This window comes from Rhopalosiphum maidis, chromosome 4, assembly GCF_003676215.2.
Source record: "Rhopalosiphum maidis isolate BTI-1 chromosome 4, ASM367621v3, whole genome shotgun sequence".
Taxonomy (NCBI): Eukaryota; Metazoa; Arthropoda; class Insecta; order Hemiptera; family Aphididae; genus Rhopalosiphum; species Rhopalosiphum maidis.
In genome coordinates, this window is record NC_040880.1 from 47,240,391 (window position 1) to 47,249,991 (window position 9,601).

Sequence of the window (9,601 nt, forward strand, 5' to 3'; positions counted from 1 at the left end):
AATTTGGATTTTTATGATATAAAAAATTGTAAATTGAACCTTAATAATTATTTTTAAAGACTAATGACAGATAAATTCTTAAGCACATACTATATAATTAATACTATGTTTTTAATTGAATATTAAACTAAATATTATATTGAATCCATTGAAAATACAGTGAAAAAGTGAAATTGTAACAAGTAACATTTAAAAATAAAATTTTAGAGTTTTGATAAAGAACTCAATTTACAGTGATTAGAAGGATATTTTAAATGTATTTGTTTAAATATTGTGTGTTTATTGAGAATCTAGTTAATACATTTTTTAGTATTATGTTTTATGGATATTTTTTATAATATTCAATTTTTTAAATTGTATTTTTATAACTATCTACAACAAATAAGTACTATAAAGTATAATGTATATATATATCTGACACAATTTTATATGATATATTATGAAGGTTGTAATTTTTATATTTTATACTTTACTGTCTACAACTGTGAACGTGTTTTTTTATTACATAAAGTGCAATTCCCTTGGATGATATAAAATAATATTTTTTAACAAATCTTCGCTTCCACTTTAGGCAGTAACTACCTAGAATAATTAAATTCAAGCCAACGAGACATTTTTTCCTACCGTTAATTTTTAATAAAATTGAGTTAAAATAATACAAAGACTAAGGGTGTAAAATAATTAAAATTAGTAATAAGTGACCACTAAAAAATAGCATTATTGTAAATAATATTTTATTTTTACAAATAAAATTAATATCAAATGATGAACGAATAAAAATAAAGGAAAAATCTAAACGTAAAAAGCTCATTAAAAATGCCTTTTTTTGTTGATATGTACAAAAAATAATTTTCAATGTTTTCTTATTAATACATTTTTGCAAAGTTCAAAAAATATTTATCGAATTTATTAAAAAAAAATAAAAAAAAAAAATACAAAATAATATAAATAAAGGTCTGTTCAACCAAATATAAAGCGTTACGCACATATAAACGATATTTGATTGCTAACAAACCAATTCCCAACACGCATAATTTACTTTTTTTTAAGTATATGATTTTATATTATACTTCAAAAATATCTGTTTCCAAAATATAATTTAGATTCATGACCAGACCCACTCGTCTCTTTAGTAAAATACCAGGGTTTCGATTCTTGGAAAAAGGTTACAGAAACTTTTTCATTAGTCAGTGAATCCCAGATTTCCGTGGTAAGAATTTAAATAGGAAAAAATTATATTAAGACTTTAAGAATAGCTATTTTTGATCATCAAAAGTATATATATTTTAATTAACATTCTTGTAGGTACTTTATATTTAAAAATGAAAATTTAGAAAAAATTAAAACTTGCACCTGTATAAATTACCTATAGTAATAATAAGTTCGACTATATTATTCAATATTTAAATATTGTCTAGAGTTAGTTAGACTTTTCATTCGTCCCTGGTTTTAACGAAATGCCCCGGTGTCCCGGCCGGTCATTAGGTAGTCCCAGTTAATAGAAGCTAAGAGAAAATAACTATAATATTGTATTATTTAATAATAAAAATAGAAGAACATTGTACACTGTATAATTATATGACTATCTTATATTATGTTGTCTAAAAAAAAAAAAAAGGGTAATTAAATATGATGTTACGGTTTGTTAATTTCAAAATCTGGCAACCCTATCTATAATTGTATTGATCGAGAACAAGTATTTTTATGTTTTGCATATTATCGTAAAAAATAACGAATCTACATAATCATAGCATAAATAATTAGATATTTTAGATTTCAAATTATATTATGGTTAAATTACAATAGAAGTCATTGAATTATAGAGTACCTATCAATGTGATATTTTCAGTACATTTTATGTTTAGGAGGTAGACTAAAAAATCTGATATTATACTCATATCAATATATTTTTATAATTATTTATAAGTCTGAAATGTGAAAAGATAGTAACAACTTATCAATGTTTATATCTATAGTCTTTATGTATAATATAATAACTCTATTTTTTTCTTTAAGTTATTTATTGTATTATATTTATATAAATAATTATAATACTAATAATAATTGTAGATATTTTTCTTCAACTAACAAAATTGATGTATCCAATGTTTATAAACCAGCTCTGTAATATCGAAGTTCATCAGTTTTAATATAACGCATATAACTAAGAAATTCCTTTATAAGTTATAAGTTTTTAAATTCCGTATAATTAGAATGGTTTTAATATAACTATAAATAATTTATAGACTAATAGACTAGGAAAAATACAATTTTTTTTTTACTGTAGATAGTTTATTCATAGGCTAGATGTACATGGTATTCGAGTATCTCCCCCCCCCAAAAAAAAACATATGAGTTAATATCATTTGAATTCTATTTGTTTTTTGTGATGATATTCATTAAGTTTAAAATAATATTGTGAAGTAAGAAACTTATTTTGATTTGAAAGTATATATTTTATGTCGACAAAATGAAAAAAATACGGTATAAAGTTTAAAATCTTTCGAAAAGGATTGGTTTTTAAAATAAATAAATCTAGTTTCACATTTTCTAAAATTGTAAGTTATGTGGTAAATTTAACACTTATTAAGCTCTAAACTTTTTTTCTTGGATTTTGGGTCTTGCTTTTTAAATTCAATTTAGTTTGATTCACAATAAAGATTACGTAAGAAATTTGTGTAATGTATTTTATATTTCTTATATGTTTTCTTATGTTTTTCTATATAGAAAAAATTTAGTTAGTAGACTATATATTTATTACAATCACTAGTTGTTCGTATAAATGTCAAAAATAAAAAATAAAGTAATTATCAAACATATACTTACTTTGTTAAAATAGATTATTGTTATGCAAAACACTAGAATATAATTTAGAAAATATGCCATAAAATTCCAAAAAAATATTTAATATATTTTTAAGTTTTTTTTATTTTTTTGAATGACAACTTACATTTTAAATTCCATGTTCTGAGAGAGAATATTATTTTGAATATTTCAATACATAAAAATCAAAATCCGGGCAGTATAATTTATGAGTTATAAATATTGAAACTTTAAATCTTAAATGAGCGTAACAGGAAAATATACTAACGTTTTATGCAAGTATTCACGTAACATTTAAATCCACTCACTTAAATTTTAAATTCTTGTAACCCATAAGCTATACTCGTTCGAATTTTGATCTTATATACTGAAATACTCCAAAAAATATTCTGCTTCATAATATGGAATTAAAAATGTGGCATTATTCAAAAAACAAAAAATAAAAAGTTAAATAAGTATTAAAAAATGTTGTTTTATTTCATCGTTTATTATTCAACCGAGATCTTATAAAAGATGTAAATTAATTTCGTTTTGCACCAACCAATGCATTAAAATAAAAAATAAAAATAGTGCGATGTGGCAATCCTATTCATGGTGAAAAACCAATTACCTATAATATAATAACAATAATATTTATATTTATATATTTATATATATAACAGATTTTTTAATATTCTATTTAATATATTTTTGAAAAAACTAAAATATTTCAAGAAGTGGAATGCATAAAAAAAATTAGCGAAAATGGTAAATTTGGTTATTGCAAATTGCTTAGAACTTATAATACATAATTAATTCGACTGACATTGCAAAAAAGATTCAAGAAACTTCAGACAAAATACTAAAATAAGGTCAACACAATATTTTTTGTACTTGATAACAGAGTGCTGTGACATGGAATGACATTTTTTTTTTTATACTTGACAACATTTCGATTAGTTTGACAACAGTCTATTCTTAAAGTTACAGTTTAGATTATCGCTTATATTAAGGAATTCTAAAATTAAATTGCAGCGATTTCCTGTTAACTTTTTCACACATTTGAAGCAACATATTATAGAATGACATGCATTAGTAGGTTTGTATTTATATAGCACTAAATCAGCATCAATATAAATGTAACTTAAGGTACATTAATGTTATCACTTTATCAAATACAGCCATTTTGATTAAATCACCATCTAGAGTGAAATGTCTAAGACAGTGCAGGAAAAAACAAAATTATTTCACACAAGAATACAACAAAATAAATAGTACAGATAATATATAGCTCAGACAGTTTGAAAAACAAGAAGAAATCACAGTTTAAGTTTTTCTTCAAATAACTGTATTATAGCAATCACACTGGATGTATATGATTAAAGAAAAATGTCTCGTGTCCAATAAATGTACGATTCAAACCCTCAATATTATTCAACATTGTAATTTTAAAATCTAAAATCAGACGGTGTTTTTGGTGTTTATTGACCGAATTTAGAAATCAACTTCGAATAACATAATGTTATGATATTATATAATACAATATTTAAATTATTAATTATATACATAGTACATAGTTTAGGTGTTGTATATACAGACTGAAATCGTGCATTTGAAAATTCGTTTAAAAATCTACAAGTTCCTTACTGAGTACCTATTATATTGTTTATTTAAATAATCGATTTAAAAGGAAAAAAAAACTGTTAATATTGCATAAAATATTTTTGAAACATTGGTACAAGATTAATGGAAAAACTTTCATTGTTCTATATTAAAAAACAACTTAGATACTGCCGGCCAATAATAGTGAAAAAAAATTTACTCAAACAAAACCGGCGTATTTTGTACTTTAATGGATAAGCTACTATATTTTATTAGTACCTAATTTTGAACGGCTTGATAAATGTGTATTATGGTGAATATTAATTTTAAAACGCAATTTATAGACTTGTGCGCAGTATATGCAGCATATATTTAATACCGTTATGACTAATATATTAATTATATATTTTAATGTAATATTAACTTAAGTCCGTTGAAATAAATTCAGCCAAATTAGTACAAAAACAATATAAATATTAAGAAATATGTAATAATTATTATATTATATTGTAATTTATTGAAAAATGTCGAGGTTATGCAATTGACACGAAGTTAAAAATTAATTAATTCTACTGTAGTTTTAGAAATATCTTGGCGAAGACAAAATAATAATTAAAACAGAATAATATTTACATATATAGTTGAATTTAATTATTATTATTTTCTTTGTCCACGTGATATTTTCCTAATGGACGGCGGTATAATTTTTGTGTGAACGGTTTTTTGTTTTGTGGCTTTATTGTTTTAGTAAAATAAGAATTATATAATTAAACTGTATTGAGATTCAATTTGAAATTAACCAGTTATATTAAATATTTATTCACTTATAACAACAACAGACGGAAATAATAGGTTAAGAATTTAAGATAAAATTAAACTGAACTTAAACTATTGATTCATGTTGATGGCTAATGTTGCAATATTATATATTTATATTATTACAAATAATATTGTAACCCCGATTGCTATTATAAACCCATGAGTATGTATAATAATTTATAATATAATAGGTAATGTTAATTAAGCTGCTTACAGTTTATGAAAAGGATTAGATTATAATATGTGCAATGTATTTTATCAGTTCAAATCCATAAAATCAAGTCATAGGTTTGTTTTGTATTTACTTTTTAACACGGCATATGCATAATAAAAAATAAAAAAATGTTATTTCAAATAATACGCTTTGGTGTGTATTTTAAACTATAGTAAAATGCCGTAAAACCAGAAACCAGAAATGAGAATTCACATAACATCGACGTTAATAATAACGACCAACAACTAATAAGGTTGTTAGTTATAATATGTATACATTTTTATTTCAATAATATTATACATCTATAGTATAAATTAGTATCTAAATTAATATTTATGCCGTGTTAACGTACACACAGTAGCTACGAAAATTCATTTATATACATATAAAAAAAAAATAAGTAGATTTGTCACGATTGCGTTTTATTAAACGTTTAAATACAAATTGAAATTCTAATGAAGCTGCATTAATGTACACGAAATATATCAATTTAAATACATTTCACTCATAAATGTAAGTGAATCTGTCGACATGGCTGCTAAAATTTTATTTACAAACCTATTAAAATTTACAGGTATTGGACCATTTACGAACTACGGCTTTTTAAATGTTAACGACGCTGTAAGTGTTGTCATTTTACACGAATGTTATAGTTTTTCCGCATGCTCATTTTATTGCAAATTATCGTCTCAATAATAATGTATTGTATTTGGTATAATAATATATAAAATGTTATTAAAATAAGATATTTTACACACCAATAGTTTTTTTTTAAGTAAGAATTTTAACTTTCGTGTTGACGGAATTTCACGCGCGTTTCACATAGATCCAATTTCATAGTATACCATCAACCACCATATTGTAATGTAAATGTTTTATTTTTATTTTTAATATTACTTTATGAGAATCTCCGAAACTGATCGAATAAAAAGCATATCATGTATCTTGACGTTGTTCATGCTGATTTAATGAACTTTCGTTAAACAGAAAATAAAATAAAACAATTATGTTATTATTGGACATTAACTATACAATATTATATATTATACTTATCAATTGTTAGGTTAAATGTTAAAGCTGAATGAGCCGTAAATAAGGTGTTCACAATTATCTGTATTTTAGCTAACAATAACTAATATTATTGGGGTAACTATTATATGGTTTTTTAACTATACAATTTTGAAATTTATTAGTTTATAATATAAGTAAAGGTTGTCATATCCAAGGTAAAAAAACCTTTATTTTTCACATACCTGTCTAGACAATGGAAATGTATATACTTATTTTACAAAAAACATCTTCATACGTCTACATTCTTTTGAGAATTAAAAATTAGGAACATACATACATAAAATAAATTTTTATTTTATCTACTGAGCAATACTGAACTCTAACTATAATTTGTAAAAGATTTTATGTATCCCTAATCAAATAAGTATTCAATTTTCATGATCTAAAAAATATATATTATTATTAAATTATTTAAAAATATAATAAAGATAAGTTAAAAATAATTATATAATATTAAGTATGATATTATCAAGCTTTTGTATTTATCAATTTAGTGGCGTAAGAGAAATATTTGACATTGCAGATATTATATGCGTTAAACTAATGCTGCATCTTATCCATTGTATTTTCTTTTCTTTTTTATGCATAGCATATTAATATTTGTTTAATACTTTCGTAATTTCCGTGTGCAAAATTAAGTTTAATAAAGTATATGTACATATTATATTAATATTCCGTTTCGATGGTATACATTATTATAAACGTATCTACATAAAATATATTATGATTCAGATAAATATAAACTATATATTTACTTTATAAATAAAATATTTTTTTTTATTAGTTATATATAATGTAATATTTTAGATTAATTATTAATTTTTTTTTAATTTTTAGGTTTCTCTGATGATATTTATTGCTATTCTCGGCAGTTGGTAATATTATTTTTATATATCGTCAAAATATTATGATAATAATAACTAACAATATTTTGGTAAAAAGAAAACATAATTTAAAGGCATTAAAATGTATACGATATTTTTAACCTTGATCCATTGAAATAAAATTATTGCAATCAAATTTAAAATTGTGAATTAAAAAAAGATAATAGATTTCGATTCACAATACTTACAATGATAACATTTATATTATTCTTGAATAATAAAAAAATATTTATTTTGAATCAAAGTAGTGTATTATAATGTTTTATTTATACCAGTTAATAGTATTATTGTTAATCCTCAATTTCACCTTCAATTATTCACTTGCTTTTACATTATTGTATTGTTATTTTTTGTTAGTATTTTTATTGTATTATTTAAAAGAAACGACTTTTTATTCTCACAAAATAAATTTATATAATGGTCGAAAAACGAATACTGATTTAAATTTGCAAACTATAATAATTATTTTTAGTCTTCATTACGTTTGAATTCACAGCTAAGTTCAAAGTATTGTATCACGACGTTTTAAGACAATATTGGTTGTAGTATAACTGCGTTGAGTTTAACTTTCAACTTTTTTTAGTTGAATACGTGTTCATTTTCAAATTAAAATAAATAATAATTTAATATATTTACATTATCATGGTAAAAACCTTGTAGCATCTTATGTCACCCTTACAATAGTAAATTTCTCAAGATTCGTAAATTATTTAGTGGAAATTGTAATTTTTCACATTTTTAGCTTAAAATACTTTTATTATATTTTGATATTTTCAAGTTGTCTTATCAATTAGTGTGCAATATTCAATTGCAAAATTTAAATAGGTAGAATTTATTTCCTAAAAATCTGACATATTTCAATATTTTAATAAAATATTATAGTCCTCAAATATGTGTTACCTAATTTTTATGTTTATATATATTTTTTATATAATAATAAAAGTATAGTGTAAATTATTATTACTATTATTATGTAAAAAAATATATTATAAACTTATAAGCTTCTTGAATTGTTGTGATATAAAATGTAAATCCAAAATTTGTTTTACATATTTGATGTTATTTATTGGTTTATTACTATAATAGAATGTTAACGTATTTATCCACCTTTGAAGATTAAAGTTCTTTTTCTTTACATATATAAATATTATATTATATAGTTGTTGAATTAAAAAAATAATATGTAATACGTGATCAGAGAACTTAAAATGGCCACCAACTAGATAGTAATTTATTTTATAATGTAAAAATCCAATGAAAGATTAGCCATATTATGTTACCCCAACCATGATAATTAAAAACAATCAAAAGTCACGAGATAAAATGAGTTTGTTAAGATTTAAAATTTGAATAACGATAAAATTATAAAATTATACAATAATAATATTTTTTGAATTAGAGTTAACTTAATTATAAAGATTCAGATTCAGATTTATCTAATAATACTTGACATGGTTACACCTAATCTAATCTACAATATTTCAGTAATGAATAAAATAAATATACTTAATAAATATTAAAAATTGTTGATTTAAACATTTTAAAAGTATTAAAGAAACTATCGTACCTAAGCCGAACATACTTTACTCGGCTTTTTTTTTTTTTTTTTTTTTAATGTGATAATTGATAATGGCTTTTAAGTTTAATATCTCAAATCACCCGCACTAATATTAAATAGCTTAGGTATTTTGAATGCAAAACGAGAAAAATAATTTTGAAAAAAAGGTGAAGAATTCATAAAATTAATGTGTATACATTAATATACAATAAGATCATTAAGCGTAATATGTTCTTAACTTTTGTTGAATTCAAATTAGATTACGAACGGTCATGGAATTCCAGATGGATATAAATCGTTTAATAGTCTATATTAACCCAAATCACCATATTATATGCATAAGAATTAATTATTCCATCTATGTTTAAATTGAATGATCCATTCGCGTATATAATAATAAGATACTCATAAGTGCCTATACCGTTCCTTGATGAACACTGTGATAGGCTTGTAGACCATCTCAATCAATATAATTTATTTTACTATTTGTAATGTATCATATAGATACTACAAGTACTATATTTTGCTTAAGCGCTAACCCCAAGATAGCGTTGAATTTTAATTTATCAATGAGTATTTTATGGTCTATGGGCAGTGGGCACTGAGGAATATTAAACGCTTTGTGTGGAAACTCCTTTTGTTTATTTATTT